Consider the following 17,605-nt stretch of genomic DNA (forward strand, 5'->3'; position numbering starts at 1 on the left):
TTTAAAATTGTATTCTCTATCTGAATGATGAAAGAAATATATTGCGTGTAATGCTCGTGGGATATTCCTCTATCAGACCAAACTTGGCCAGTAGTCCTCTTATCCCGGCGTCAAGTGGAATGATAGGAAATATCCCAGAGCAGAGAGAGTTTGTAAAATGAGGTAAGCAGTACTCACAGTAGGCAGGGTAGTCCTTGGCAGCAACAGGAAGACAATCCAGCAGTATAGCAGTTCAGGGGTAAACCAATAGAAGGACCAGGAACAGGCAGGAGTCAGCAACAAAAGGAAATCTAGCAGTATAACAGTTCAGGGGTATACCAATAGAAGAACCAGGAACAGGCAGGAGTCAGCAAAAAAAGGAAATCCAGCAGTATAACAGTTCAGGGGTAAACCAATAGAAAGATCAGACAGGCAGAGTTCAGTAACTGTATAGCAATCCAGCAGTTCAGAGGTTAAGCAGGCAGAGTGGTCAGACAGGCAGAGTTCAGTAACAATATAACAATCCAGATGAAGTAAGTAACACAGCACCCAGGAGCAAACACAGTAACACCTATACTTGGGCAGTGAAGATAGTAAGTGACAAACTTACATAGGCACATGATTCGCGCCACAGGAGATCCGGACCGGCTTCAGAAGGGGAGAGACGTGCGACATTGATGTCATCGCCGCACGCTCACAGAACAGCCGCCTCCCTGGCAAAAGCCAGAGCAACAACCGCCACATCCCTGGTAACAGCCAAAGCGGCGCGGCGTGACAGTGAGGGTTAATTAGGATTTGAACACTTATATGCGGAAGATTAATAAGGATAGGGACCTTATGGGTGTAGGAGATAAACAGAATGGCATTGTAATCCAAAACAAAACAAAATCAGAATGATATGTGCATAAAATCAGAATAGAAGCTTTCATGAAAAGATAAACTTCTATAACTGTACAAATTTGTAAAAAAAAATCAACTGAAAGGGGAACTGCAGTTTTGGAACTGAATTTAAAAGTTAAATTTTAACAGCTTCCCCTGAGCCCAGAACGTGACGCAAAGGCAAACAAATGATCCATCAGAGCTTGAATTTTATTCTGGCTTCATTCACACCAGATGTTCCAGAATGGACAATTGTTCAGACACTTGTGACCTCTATCATAACATAGTTGCCAACAGTCCCTGATTTCCATGGACAGTCCCTGGATTTTGCTGTATGTAAATGGATTTTTTTGTGTCCCTGGAAATGTCCCCTCCAGGCAATTTGGAGGGCTGCAGCTGATGTGGGGCATGTGTGACACAAGCTACTGGGGAGGAGCTGCCGGTGAGGCTGTGTGTGCAGCAAGTACTCTGCTTGATCACTCAGAGCAGGTCTAGGCCGGGGTCTTCTTGCTGCACCTTCTCTGAGTGATCAATGCTTAAACTGCCACTAATCAGAAGAAAATACACAAAAAGATCCTCCACACTAGGTAAGGAGTTGTGCTGATTTGTTGTAAAAGAGAAGGGATTATTTGGCTACTACTGTAGATGATTTATTGTTTGCATCTTTGCATTATTTAGTCTGACAGTAATCTTCATATTTTAGAAATCTGTATTGTTTGCAATTTACTGATTTTTTCATGAGTTTGAAACAGATTCTGATTTCAACACACAGTGCAAAAATATGAAAAATGCTGTCAGACTAAATAATACAAAAGTCCATTTGCTCCCAACAGCTCACCCAGTACGGTGCTGTGCATAATCACACAGTAAGATCAGTTGCTTGCTGTGTCTCTCCTTCTGTTTATAGTAATTTGATACACTGCAGCCTAGCTCCTCCCCTACAGCCTAACATTGTGCTCACGTACCTGGAGTTATTTAAGAGTCAGCACTAGTGCGGTGGTAAATATATTTTTTGCGTTAGCAAAAGCATTGCTAGTGTTAGGCTTTTTGCACTTCTTGGGTTCCGCTGGTATTACAAGTTGAAAAAAAACAAACATACTTTGCGCTAGCAGCAACCTGAAAAGCGCAAAAATCCTAAACGGAGTTTTCACGTGTGCATGCATGTGTTCCCCCATAGAAATCAATGGGAAAAAAAACCTAAGCCCCTTGCCTAATAACCCCTAAACTGTTCATCATAAAGTACCTAAATAAACTATTAGCCCCTAAACCACCGTCCCCCACATTGCAAAGTACCTAAATAAACTATTAACCCCTAAACCACCATCCCCTAAAAAATCCTAACTACCTTAAAAAAAAAGTTACCTGTAAAATGAAACAAAAACCTAATCTTACCTTTAAAAAAAAACCTAACATTAAACACAAAAAAACTAATATTACAGAAACAAAATACCATTACTGAAAAATAAAAAAATAAATTACCAAACCTAAAAAAATGTAATCCTATTCTAATACCCCTTAAAAAACAACAACAACCCCAAAATCTATTCTAAAAATAAACTACCAATAGCTCTTAAAAGGTCAGCTCTTTTGTTGAAAAACGAACACTTAACCCCTCTATCATTACAACCTCCCAAGTCCCACCGCTTAAAATAAAGATAAAGCCTAACAAAAAAAAACTAAATTACCCATATCCCTGAAAAGAGCATTTGGATGGGCATTCAGCTCTTTTGCTGCCCAAAAAAATACAATCCATAATCTATATAACCCCCCAGAAAAAAACAAAAAAAAACCCCTAACATTAACCCCTAGGTACTTGGGGAATAGTGGTTTAGGCGTTAATAGTATTATTCAGTGCTTGCTATGTGGGGGTGGCATTTTAGGGGTTAACAGTTTAGGTACTTTTCGATGTGGGGGGTGGCAGTTGTTTTTGGGGGTGTAAAAGTATTTTTTTTTGTTTTGTGCAACTTTTGATTTTTGGAAAACAGTTTACCACAGCTCTTAGATCGCGGAAAGGATTGAAGCATAAGAGGCGATTGCACTAGCACAATGGCGATTTCGCTGAACTTGTAATATCAGTGGAATGAAAATGCTCGTGAAATTGCGATTGCGCCACACTTGTAATCTAGCCCATAGTGTATTATTTAAATATAATAAATATAATAACTCCTACAGGAATATTGTTATTATCATTGAATACGTTTACATATTATTTGTCTGCCTAATTTTTAAGCTGTGTTATAACAATAACCATATGCCCAGAATGTGTTCCAGAGATTTGTATTGTCAATATTATGGGGTAGGTGTAAGCACTTGGTGCTGTAATCTGTATAATAAGCTATGGATACGTATAAATTACACTATTACTATTAAATGGGTGTGTATTGATCACAGAACTAAGTGGGCGGAGCAGTTGAACAGTAGGTCGTCAATACTCTGGTAACCTGCTTACTTGCTCTGCTGCAAAGTGTCCCTGGAATTTTTTTTAAATGTTGGCAACTATGTAATAAGTGCTCCCCTCGTAAAGGTAACTTGGTTTATTACACTTTTTAAATGATATGCTTTCTGTTGGTATGTTTAAAAAGCTAGAAGATGTGAGGTTTGTTATTCTGTTTTTATTATAAATTACAGACAGTTTGTCTATATGATTATTTTGTCCACAATTTTCATTATGTCTGCAAAGTACACAGTGACCCTTTAATACTACTTGATTCTAATACACAATGGCAGGGTGCGATATCAATATCGCTGGACTGAGCTAAAATTAGCAAGGAAATTGATATCACAAGTCAATGGTAAAATAGAATTACATATTACTTTGATTTCTTGTCCTTTAGCGCCACCTAGTGGATGTTTCTTTGTTTTCAAATCTATTAACATGACCTGTGCACTGTACAATCCATATTCATTGTATCCTATTTTATTAGCGCCACTAAATACTAAAATTAATGTTTGAAATAAATATCTGCTCTGTATGGTTGATGGACGCACAGTTTAAACACCATGCAGACAGTTACCATGTGTATAACATGTCCAATGTGTAATTACAGATGATTTTGGGACAAGCAAGGATTTAATATTTGTCATTATCTTAAACTTTATTTGATGTCAGATTTTACAATAAACTATATTATTTTGTTCAAGTGTGGGGAAAAAAATGTAAATACCAAAGAAGGTTTAGTGAGGCTGACATCCATTTATCATACCCTATCTTTTCAATGTATATCGCAAACGTACTAAACATCCCTTATATTACCAGTTGAAAGTTATCAGTTGCGCTTGAGTGAAAGCCAAAATATCGCTAGAAAAATTAGAATGACCTGAGACCTGAAGTATAGCGTTAGGGCTACAAAAAGTGTTTCACAAAACACATGTAAAACATGTTAAAATAAAGTATTACAAAATGTATATATATTTATATATATATATATATTTGTATGTCTATATGTACATGTGTTTATATATGTGTATATATGTGTATTTATGTGTTTATACTGTGGGGGAATTTAAGAATGCTTGGAATAAGTATAAGGCTATGCACAAACTAGATAAGATTATACTTTTAGGAAATATTGGGCAGACTTATTGGGGCTATGTTTCTTATCTGTTGTCAAAATCTATGTTTTTTGGTAAATATGTACGTGTATGTGGACACAAACATACAGTACATATGTACACGTATATACATATATACACTTTTGAGCCCTTTCCAAGCAAATACCTTAAAATATGCAATATCATTTTTAAACAATTTTAATATGTTTTTATGTTTTTTTATATGTATAACAAAACACATATATATAATATATTACAGTAAAACATTTCACTTTTATTTAACCCCCTTCGTTACCAGGAATTTCAGAGAAAAACTTGCCCAAAATACCAGTGAATTTTTAGCATTTTTTCCTATCATTCCATTTACACAGACATAGAGCCTTGTTTTCTTTGTTTGTTTTTTTCTACCTATGAAAACAATTTTTTTTTTATTAGACAGCTAAAGATATTGAGCTAGACCCATTTTAGTATATTTCATACCACTGATTCACTGCCAAATGCAATCATATAAAAAAATTGTTCTTCACAAACTTTGTGTTTCTAACCAAAATTATTTACATACCGCTTGTGTAGCTTTAACACAAATGGATGTAAAAGCTTCTCTGGGGTCCCCTTTGCTCAAAAATTGCGGACATTGCTTTCTGGTAATTAGAAGGGCTCCAATTGCAGCTGTGCACCCTACTTTTGAAATTCCTGGCAGTGAAGGGGTTAAGTAGTTAGCTGGCAAGGGTTATAGTATTCCAGAGTTCTAGTGTAAGGATTACCTTCCCACCTGACATCTACCACCTTCCTGATCCCTCCCAAACCGCTCTTTCTCTCCCTCCCCCTACCACCATCTTAGGTACTGGCAGACAATCTGCCAGTGTTAAGTTTTAGAGTTTTTTGTATTTTTGCATACATTTTTTTATACATTTATTTATTTTCTGCAATGTAGGATCCCCCCTTACCATCCCACCTCCCGGATCCCTCCTAAACAGCTCTCTAACCCTCTCCCCTCCTAATGGTGTTAGCCATCTTAGGTACTGGCAGCTGACTGCCAGTACCCAGTTTAGATATACATTTTTTTGGGGGGGGGAGTTTTTTTCTGTAGTGTAGAGGTCCCCCCAATCACCAAAGTAGGGTCCCCCACCATGATTCCCCATTTTTTATAGTGTAGCATCCGTTTCCTCCCTCTCCCTTCCAAACTTTATTTTCTGTAGCATAGGGCCTCTGTGCCACCCCTCGTCTCCCTCCTTCCCTCCCACCGGCACTGAAGGAGATAGTTATAGACAGTGAAACTAGGGTTGCAACCTCAGCCATGTTTTTCTGAACAGTTATGAGTTATACATGCTGCAGTGTGTGCACGAAGGAAAATGTATTTCGCTGCCCAGCAGCGCTATTCATGGGATGTCCAGAGGCAAAATACATGTTCCTCCCTGCACACCCTGCAGCATGTATATCTCATACCTGTCCAGGAAACCATGGCTGAGGTTTAAACCCTGTTTGGTTTCCATATGAAGGCAGATGCCTTATCTAAGTGGACATTGATTTTGGGCTATTTTGGGAGAAATACCAGCAGGGAAACATTTAATGCGAAGGTTGCAATAAGGGAGGGATGTAAATGAGGTTGTGCTGAGCTAGTCATTGTGTGAAATATTACAGGATCAGGTAACTTTCACCAAGATGAAGGCACTCCAGTCTCCGTGAGAGGAAATAGAACAAGTACACTTTTCAACGAAACATATTCAACCTCATCCCTTGGTGAGGTGATACTTAAATTGGGATAAGATACCCTTGATGAACCAAAAAGAAATTATTCTGACCATACGCCTTAAGGACGAAGTGTGAGAGGTGTGATGTGAGCATGGGACCACATTGGAAGTTTTATGAATGTAACGGCACTTACTCATTATTGATTGAGGTCATTTCTAGTAAGTTTACATCTTTTAGTACTTTTTGGATTTATACGCATTATCCCAACGCATTATCTGTATTTTATAGACTTATCTGAACTTCATATTTTTACTTGACAATATCAATAGCCATCCAATATTACTGCGCTTTTTGGTCCTTTTTTCTCTCCATATTTCTGCATATAGGTTAGTGGGCCCTATCAGCAGTGTCATTGGATGACTAGTTTCTATCTAGTATATGTGTGAATAACTTTACTATACACCTAACACTTTTATTGTTGCACAGTGCAATCTAGGTTTGCTCAGATTTTTTGATCCAGGCATTCGATTATTTCACTATATATATATATATATATATATATATATATATATATATATATATATATATATATATATATATATATATATATATATATATATATATATATATGTATATATATATATATATATATTTTTATATATATATATATATATATATATATATATATATATATATATATATATATAAATATATAGTTTAACATATTTAATGTCTGTTCTGTCATCTACATGGTATAACAATACTTTGTTACTTTAGTGAAACACCTAGTTGCACCCACTTTCCAATATGGTACAGTGTACAATCTATTTCACAGCAAAGAATAGGAATTTAACATGCTTATGATCAAATTTATATTCCCACATACACCAAAATACAAAAAAAAATATATAGAAGGAATATATTTTCTATATTTTCTGGGTGAGTTTTCACTTTTAGCCAATGAGCAGTAGCGTCCCAGGGCTCAAATTTTCTCTTCCTGTTAGTTTCACCCAAAAATTAAACAGCCTTTACTTAACCTTTTACATGCAAAAAGAAAAAAATAATTAACATATTTAACTGCTGCTCTTTCATATAAACAAAACAATATTTAAGTATTATAACCCTTAACATTATTTTTTGTATTATTTTCACGTATTCATGGAGAAGAATTACATGCACATGCAGTCAGTCTAACTTTATCTGGCATAGATATTATTAGTTAATATTTGCATCATGTTCACCACCCTTGACTGCTATTTCTTAATTTAACCCACACCTCTATTTGTTAACAAACACATATGCAGTATATTTTAGTATGCCACAAGCAGCTTATCAGTAAATCATTATCCTTTCTACTGCATTTTTTTATGATTAATGCTTTAAACAGGAAAAAAAATTGTATAATAATAATATATATTTTTTACTGCGTTATATATTTAGCTTTCAGGGACACTGAATTGGAAAATTAAAAATAAGAAATTACAAAAGTAGAATCTGTGTAATTAAATTATTCATTATGTTTAGCTCTCCATTAAAATAGTGTATTCTTTTTTACTTTTAGATCCCTATAGCAAAGTCTTTATGGAATTTTTTTTAATTAAATCTTTTATAATTGTATCCCATTCGCCAACTAGTAGTCCAGTATTTTTTTTTTTGGGGGGGGGGGGTAGCAACTATCAATCTAGAGAATTTCTTAAGGACTGTTTACATGCAAAAAAAGTATAATATGCTGCCTGATATAAGGTATTAGTAATACAAATAAAGAGATACTAACATATCCCAATGTGCTAAATGACAAAAAAATATGTAATCTAACTTTCAAGACAAGGTTTTGTGGCTCTGAACATTAACAGTTGGAGAACCTAATAATTACTGTTCCATACCCAATACTAAAAGGTGTAAGCAACCATAAATATAACATATAGACCCATTTCTATAAATGGGATCCTAACAACATGTTATATGAGCTTCCTGTTATGCAGAAAATAAATACATTAATAAATAAAAATAAACCCAATATGACAAGTGGAAATATAAAGTTTGGAAAGTGAAAGATTTAATCGACGTTCTTAAAAATACATTCAATTAAAAATAATATTTTGTTTCTCTCAGATATCGTCCCTTCACACGTGAATGAACATGTCTAGTAACAAATAAATAAGGAGATAACTCACCGGCAGACTGAACTGTAATATTGTGTAATTTTAGTCTTCTGTAATCAGTTTCACCTCTGGTAAATGAAAGCCCAAGCCTTTTTTTTTTTTTTTATAAGATCTCCAAAGCTGACGTCAGCAGAAGTACTACCAATGAACTGATGTTTAATTAACTCTAGAAGGGAAAGCCTAGAAGTAGACTTAAGAAATAGTTTCTCTTAGAATTGTATTTGATAAAAGCACAATGGCAAAACTCTACACGTTCCACAGTTGAACAGGAAATATTGTATACATGTTAAAAAGGTATTGATGACTTTTAAGAGGAGCTTCTGTGCAAAAGCAAATACATTGTACTGCTAGTATATAGCAACATACACACACACACATACACAGAAGATTCCCTTCTTTCAAATGATGGGTCTCACTCCCCTCTAGGTAGCAGGTGATTGCTATAAGCATGACAATTAGTAGCGAACCTACTCAAGAGAGGGCCCTGGTGCAAATTTATTTTTGGACCACCCAAAGGTAACTCAGTAGTAAGCAATAGTAATAATATACATGCTGCTCTGTATAAGGATTTTGAGTATAGACAGGTAAATTGGCAACCTGCACTAATAAATGGCTCTGCTGCATTAGGATTATAAACTTTCTGCACAGACCTATATATAAACTGGCTTCTATGGGCCCTATCCAGCACTTGGGCCCTGGTTATACTGCACCTGCTGCACCAATGGTAGTTCTGCCTCTGATGCCAATCACTAGATAGAACCATATACTGTACATATGGAATAAAATAATGGGTTGGAGGGTAGCACCTCTTTCACCCTCCACAAAATATTTATGGACATAAGAGCCATAATAAAACTCTATTACCCTTTAATCATAGAAATATAGCATAAGAGCATTTGATAAAAATATTATTATTGCACCCAATAGTTTAATGTTCCAGAGATACTGTATAAAGGTTGAAATTGAATATTGTAATATCTTTTGAGCATTATCAGTAGAAGGAAGTGGGCAAACAATTAGTGAAGACATGATCAGTAGAACATTGGCAGTAGTTTGTAGGAATTGTAGTTACAGATATTGGTAGCCAGGAGGGCATTGAGTAGCTACTCTTCTGCTTCACCGTGCCTGGAAACCATCTCCTGCTCACAGTTCCAGTCATCAAACCAGGTAATAATCTTATTACCTTATACAATACCTTATATAATAACCAAGCCAAGATGGATCCAGCAGAGATGGCAAATATTATAATAATCTTGTCCCAGCAACTTCATACCTTGGTCCATATTATGTAAGATTTACAGGTTTCAAGATTGAACCTGTTGCAACTAGTGGGAAATTTACAGGCTCAGTCACAGTTATCTGGCAATGCTCCAAGTGTGTCTCCTTTTCCGGCTGCTACTGTAGCTGAGGTCAGTTTATCATCAGCACTTGGCCTACAGCAATGTGGTTACTTCACACATGCTGAGCCAAGTTTTCCATTACCATAGAAGTTTAACCCCCTTAAGGACCAAGGAGGTACAGGGAACGTCCTAAAAAAACTGTCAAGTAGTGACCAAGGATGTAGCCTGTAGGTCCTCGGGGGTTTCAAGCGGTGGAAGCGATCGTGATCACTTCCAACCGCTTTCAAGGTATTGAGGCATCACTGTAATACCTTTTTTTAGCCACCAATGCAGAGAGAGCCACTCTGTGTCCCTCTCTGCATCGGGCATTGATGGTGCCGATCGTTGGTGGGTTGGAGCAGCAGCAGGGAGGCGGGTTGGCGGCCCATCGATGTCCTGGGTTCCTTTTCCTGCAATGGAAATATGCGCATCAGTCGGCAGAAGCAGCCGGGTGGTGCAGGTGGGGGCAGGTGTGCGCCGAATCTTACGTTTTTCTAGACAGCGATGGTGGGGCTATCTGGGATGTTGGGCAAGGGATCTGGGAGGGGGGTAGGATATTGAAGGGGGGCAGCTACACTACAGAAAATATCTTATTTTAATTTTTAAAAATACACATTTTTGGGGGGCAAACTGGGTACTGGCAGACAGCTGCCAGTACCCTAGATGGCGGCAAATAGGTAGAGGGGGAGGGTTAGAGAGCTGTATGGGGGGGATCAGGAAGGTTGGGCGCTAAGAGGGGATCCAACACTGCAGAGTACTGCCAGTACTTAAGATGGCGGTGACAATTGTGAGGTGGGGGAGGGAAGAGAGCTGTTTGAGGGAGGTCAGGGAAGGTTCAGAGGGTGGGATGTGTCAGGTGGGAGGCTGATCTCTACACCAAAGCTAAAATGAACCCTACAAGCTACCTAATTAACCCCATCACAGCTGGGCATAATACAAGTGTGGTGTGCAGCGGCATTTAGCGGCCTTCTAATTACCAAAAAGCAACGCAAAAGCCATATAATTTGATATTTCTCAACAAAGGGGATCACAGAGAAGCTTTTACAACCATTTGTGCGGGGGGTCTGTTCTTCCCTTTTTTTTTTTCTCTCTCCTTCCTTTTTTTCTTTTTCCTCTTTTATAATACATGGCCTATTCTGATATAAAAGTTTTGTCGTGGAATGTGGGAGGGATAACCTCCCCCATTAAAAGGAAATGTATTATAAAACAGGCCGGGAAATTAAAGCCTGACATTTTTTTACAAGAGACCCATATTAAAGCCCCAGAAATAGCTAAGTTAAAAATTCAATGGGTCGGTGAAGTGATTGCTACTCCATATGGCCAAAGAAAGAGAGGGGTGGCGATCTTAATTAATGAAAACCTGACCTAAAAGATTTTGTATGAAGAAGGAGATAGTGAAGGAAGATTCCAAATAATCAAAATAGAAATCAATAACTCAGTATTTATTTTATGTAATGTATACGGCCCTAATTCTATAGATCGGGAATTTTGGGATAATCTTAGCGGGAAACTTTTAAAATTTACGAAGGAAAATATAATTATAGCCGGCGATTTTAATATGGTCCCCGACTCTAAACTTGATAGACTTGATAAAGGATCCCAGAATAAGAAAACGTATGTAAATAGACTATTTCGAAATTTTTGTAATTCATTGGCTGTTAAAGACATCGGGCGTATTCAAAACCCTGACTCAAGAACTTACACCTTTGAATCTAAAAGTCATAAAACATTTTCAAGAATTGATCTGTTTCTGGTTTCTGATAAGTTATGTGGACTGAATATAGTAACAGACATTGCAGATATTGTTCTTTCTGATCATGCGATTCTAATTTTTCTAAAAAAAAAAATCCTAAATAATTGATACATAATATTACATTTAAAAATTGGTTACAGTCTAAATGATTTGAGTTCCATAATTTTAACAAAACGTATATAAATAAAACAGAATTTTTTTGGGAGACTGCAAAAGGTTTCTTTAGAGGAGAAATGAAAGCATACATGTGCAAATGGAAACGTAAGAATAAGCAAAGGGAACATCAACTAGCTAATGCTCTTAAAGGGACATTAAACACTTGACTGCTAAAAATCATTCAAACTAACTTCTACTGTGTAATAATAATAAACTGAGTACAGCTCTTTATGCTGTAACTTCAGCTTACACAAAACATTTCAAGAAAATTGTTTCTATTACTATACATATCTAGGGCTTGATGCAGCTATGTATGCCGCCATATTTTAACAGCACAGGAGTCACATGACACACACTTCATATCTCCCTAGAGTACCTATAATGTGTGCATATAAAAAACACAGCAGCACTCAATGTTATGCAGACAGAGCTTGTCCTGCAGTTTATGTTATAAATCTGTTACAGGAATAAAAGATTTTATTATTATATTTTTCTATACAAACAAAGCTTACTTTTTCAAACGTTACCACTGACATTCCTAATGTGTGTGACTGTACATAGCACTCGGCAGGGTTATAAATGTAAATCATTCTCTTCTCTGAGTCTGACAAGCTCCGGTCTGGAGAGGGAGGGGCCGAGGGGGGAGAGAGAGCAGAGAGACTCCGTGAAGAAAATAGACTAAATAACTCATGCTGGAAATACTTTTTACTGTAGATTTGTTCTATGCAATATTTCATTTTCATACATCTACATCACATATATGCAGTAATATATGTAATGCAGATGTATGAAAATGAAATATTGCATAGAACAAATCTACAGTAAAAAGTATTTCCAGCATGAGTTATTTAGTCTATTTTCTTCACGGAGTCTCTCTGCTCTCTCTCCCCCCTCGGCCCCTCCCTCTCCAGACCGGAGCTTGTCAGACTCAGAGAAGAGAATGATTTACATTTATAACCCTGCCGAGTGCTATGTACAGTCACACACATTAGGAATGTCAGTGGTAACGTTTGAAAAAGTAAGCTTTGTTTGTATAGAAAAATATAATAATAAAATCTTTTATTCCTGTAACAGATTTATAACATAAACTGCAGGACAAGCTCTGCCTGCATAACATTGAGTGCTGCTGCTGCTGTGTTTTTCATATGCACAAGTCACATGACTGCTGTGACCCAGTGTAACGTGCGTTCTAACATGGCACCTTACATGGGAGAATAATGCACCTGATTAGCATTCATCTTCAAATCGATTTTTTTCAAAACTTAGGGGTAAGGTGAACAAATAAACTAGACAGTAGTGATTACTTGATATTAATTAATAATAAAACATACTTTTTAATGATTTTTATCAGGTGTTTAGTGTCCCTTTAAGAACAGTTATAGGACATACATTTCATCATTAAGTGAACAAAATTTGGATAAGTATATTAAAGGGACAGTCTAGTCCAAAAAAAAACTTTCATGATTCAGATAGGGCATGTAATTTTAAACAATTTTCCAATTTACTTTTATCACCAATTTTTCTTTGTTCTCTTGGTATTCTTAGTTGAAAGCTTAACTTAGGAGGTTCATATGCTAATTTCTTAGACCTTGAAGGCCGCCTCTTAAGAATGCATTTTAACAGGTTTTTCGCCACTAGAGGGTGTTAGTTCATGTTTTTCATATAGATAACACTGTGCTCGTGCACGTGAAGTTACCTGGGAGCCATCACTGATTGGCTAAACTGCAAATCTGTCAAAAGAACAAATAAAGGGGCAGTCTGCAGAGGCTTAGATACAAGATAATCACAGAGGTAAAAAATATATAAATATAACTGTGTTGGTTATGCAAAACTAGGGAATGGGTAAACAAGGGATTATCTATCTTTTAAAACAATAACAATTCTGGTGTAGACTGTCCCTTTAAGGCAAAATCAGAGAGAGATCTATTTTTAAAGCAACAAACAGTTATTGGAGAACTGAGACAGAAAGTATTGTATGGGGGTTCCTCAGGGCACTCAGCTAAATATTTGGCACAACTTACTAAGAAGAAATCAAATAATAGAATATTGGCAGTTAAATCAAGAGCTCAGAGATTCACTAATAATCTTGATATTAAAAATATTTTTACTCAATTTTACCAGGATCTATATGCAGAAAGAGAGGTTCATTCTGAAAATAAAGAATTGTTTTGGCAAAGTATTAAAATTCCAAAGATACCTCTCTGGAACACTTAACTAAACTTAACCAATCTATCTCTATTGAGGAAATTAAAGAAAGTATTAAAACCTCTAAATTAAATAAAGCCCCAGGTCCCGATTTCCTTCCGTCCGAATTTTATAAAATGCTAGTCTTGCTTAAATTGTTTAATGAATATTACCAGTATAAAAAAAAATGTTCTATTAATTTTGCAGCTTCAAATATCGCTCTAATTTTAAAAAAGGACAAAGAACCAGAAAACCCTTCTTCCTATCGTCCTATATCGCTACTTAATGTAGATTACAAACTGATAACATCTATCTTAGCGAAGAGATTACAAAAATATCTTGATCCATTAATTCACCATAATAAGGTAGGTTTCATGACAGGTCGCAGTTCGATGAAAAATTTACGGAAAATCACAGTGATGCTTGATTGGTTTTGGAATAAAGCCCATTCTAAAAAAGCATATCAAAGATATGATCTAGCAATTCTCACAGTCAATGCCGAGAAGGCATTCGACTCGATCTCTTGGGATCACTTGTTCACTTCCTTGAAAAAATTCGGATTTACAGGACAATTTCAACAGTTTATGCATACTATCTATAAGAATCTCTGCTCCTCTTTAATTATCAATGATGAAATATCAGATAGATTTAGGTTAAATAGAGGCACTAGGTATTAGGGTGTCCACTCTCGCAACTCCTATTCAGTTTATCATTAGAACAATTTGCGATATTGTTAAGACAGGAGCTAAAAGGGATATACTTGGGGGAAAATATTCTGACTCTTCTGCTTTATGCAGACGATCTACTTATTTTTCTTAGTAACACAGCACAGAGTATCCCCCAATTAATGCATATTATACATATTTACAGTTCCACCTCGGGATATAAAATTAATATCTTAAAATAAGAACTACTCTGGATCTGGAGGACACCACGGAGTATAAGAAGTCATATGCCTAAGTAAAATGTTTTAAATACTTAGGCATAACTCTTAGTGTGGACCCTGCACAGTGGTATGCACTTAATTTCCCTGACTTCTTTGAATATGGTAAAAAAAAAATAGTACAGTGTATGAATTTACCTCTTTATTTTTCAGCACGAGTCACATTTATTAAAACTGTTTTATTCCCTAAATTACTATATCTGCTTCAAAACCTTCTATTATCTCGAAGAGATTTAACTATGTTTAATCGTGTATGTTCTTCTTTTATATGGCACGGTAAAAGACCACGATTATAGATGCTGAAATTATCCAAGTGTAAAAGTATGGCTGGGATGGCGTTTCCAAACATTCGCTACTATAACTGGGTCTCTCTGTTTAAATATGCAGTAGTAGATTGGATCACCAAAAAAGAATACCTGACTTATTTAGAAATAGAATCGGATTTGGTTTTTCCATTTTCTCTAAATGCGATTTTACACTGCCGCCCATCCAAATTACCATCTAATGTTAGCCATATGATAACATTCTCTAATATTATAAAAGCTTGGCATAGAACATGTTTAGAAGTAAACATAATACCATATGTATCGAATTATCTAACGATCACTGGTAATCCAGAATTTATCGCAGGATTGGGACGATCAATTTTTTTAAAATGGAATAACCAAGGGCTGATATATCTTGTTCAATTGATAGATTCTTTAACCGGCCATATGAAATCTTTCCATCAGATAAATATAGAGTTTGGAATCCCGCGATCTGATTTTTTTGCATATATTCATTTGCAACATTATGTTCAAATGATTAAAACAAAATATAGTACAGATTGGGCACTAGGAAATTTAGCAGACAACAATAAAGCCTACCTGAAAGGTAATCTTTCAATCTCCAAGTTCTATACTACTCTGATTCATCATATGGGCCATCAACAAATGAACGTATTATTAATTAAATGGAATAAATTGTTTCACTAGCAAAAAATTGTTTTTCACTAGCAAAAAATTCTTTTTCACTAGCAAAAAAAACAAAAACCTCCAATGCATGCAAGGAATCACAATTTAAACTAATTAGTAGGATTTATATTACACCTAAAAAAATGGCAAGTTGGTATACAGCAGGGAATTTATGTTCTAGGTGTAGTTCAGATACGGCGGATTTGCTTCATTGTTTTTGGTGGTGTCCAAAGATAGGACAGTTTTGGTCAAAAGTTAATTTTTGGCTCAATAAAGTTTTGGATCTACAGATATTATTAAAAAGTCAACAGATTATCCTCCTTGTTAGACCCGACAAAAAGTATAGGAATATTCATCTAATCAACACGGCAATTATGATCGGGCGTATATTAATATTAGAGAAGTGGAAAGCCAACGTAGCCCCTAGTAATGCCAAATTCTCCAAGTAAATAGAGACACAGATAATAATAGATCAATATAATATACAGATTTGGAATGAAAAACAGATAGAATCTTTCTTTGCCAAGTGGAGTAGGGTTATTCAAATAATGCCAGTCGGGATGCAAAAGCAATTGATCTATCCATTTAAGCAATCTATTTTTTTCCAATTAAATACTCTTAACGGCAACTTTACTGTATTGTGGAATGGCTAGCCAGAAGGAATAATTTTTTATTTTCACCCCCCCCAAATTTGAGATATGATATTTGATACTTTATATCTGACAATTTGATAGCTGTTTTAGACTATACTAATTTTTTATTTTGATGATTCTTTTGGTTCCTTTCTTTCTCTTTTCTCGTTATATTAATATAGTTTACTTTCATGAAATGAATGGAATTAATGTTTAATATGATTCATCAGAATATAATATTTGAATTTACAATTGCTGTATAAATTGTACGCATAATCGTCTAACACAAAAGGTTTTTAAAATTTGTTTATATTTTTGTATATGTACATGGACTCTTTGGACCAGATGGTTGAAATGCTAATTTTTCAGAATTGTATCTTTGTTTGCGCAACTGGTATCTGGTATTGTCTATTTCTTTGTATTTATTATTATGCTGTCAAGAGGAAAAAAAAGCACTAATAAAAAGAATTTAAAAAAAAAACAAAAAAAACACAACCATTTGTGCCATAATTGCACAAGCTGTTTGTAAATAATTTCAGTGAGAAACCTAAAATTGTGAAAAATGTAACGATTTTTTTTATTTGATCGCATTTGGCGGTGAAATGGAGGCATGAAATATACCAAAATGGGCCTAGATCAATACTTTGGGTTGTCTACTACACTACACTAAAGCTAAAATTAACTCTACAAGCTCCCTACAAGCTACCTAATTAACCCCTTCACTCCTGGGCATAAAACATGTGTGGTGCGCAGCGGCATTTAGCGGCCTTCTAATTACCAAAAAGCAATGCCAAAGCCATATATGTCTGCTACTTCTGAACAAAGGGGATCCCAGAGAAGCATTTACAAACATGTTGCCATAATTGCACAAGCTGTTTGTAAATAATTTCAGTGAGAAACCTAAAGTTTGTGAAAAAGTTTGTGAAAAAGTGTACATTTTTTTTTAATTTGATCGCATTTGGCGGTGAAATTGTGGCATGAAATATACCAAAATGGGCCTAGATCAATACTTTGGGTTGTCTACTAAAAAAAAATATATACAGTCGTATGCAAAAGTTTAGGCACCCCTGACAATTTCCATGATTTTCATTTATAAATAATTGGGTGTTTGGATCAGCAATTTTATTTTGATCTATCAAATAACTGAAGGACACAGTAATATTTCAGTAGTGAAATTAGGATTATTGGATTAACAGAAAATGTGCAATATGCATCAAAACAAAATTAGACAGGTGCATAAATTTGGGCACCCCAACAGAAATATTGCATCAATATTTAGTAGAGCCTCCTTTAGCAGAAATAACAGCCTCTAGATGCTTCCTATAGCCTGTAATGAGTGTC

General features: G+C 35.6%; 1 protein-coding gene across 1 annotated transcript in view; it reads right to left on the reverse strand.

The window, feature by feature from the left end:
- Nucleotides 1-8,314, reverse strand: part of TGM4 (transglutaminase 4) — a 72,252-nt gene extending 63,938 nt beyond the window's left edge. Inside the window, exon 1 of the mRNA XM_053713056.1 lies at nt 8,277-8,314. The gene's annotated coding sequence lies outside the window, so the exon portion shown is untranslated. The remainder of the gene's footprint in view (nt 1-8,276) is intronic.
- Nucleotides 8,315-17,605: the final 9,291 nt, after the last annotated feature.

Source organism: Bombina bombina, chromosome 5 (assembly GCF_027579735.1).
Source record: "Bombina bombina isolate aBomBom1 chromosome 5, aBomBom1.pri, whole genome shotgun sequence".
NCBI classification, from domain to species: domain Eukaryota; kingdom Metazoa; phylum Chordata; class Amphibia; order Anura; family Bombinatoridae; genus Bombina; species Bombina bombina.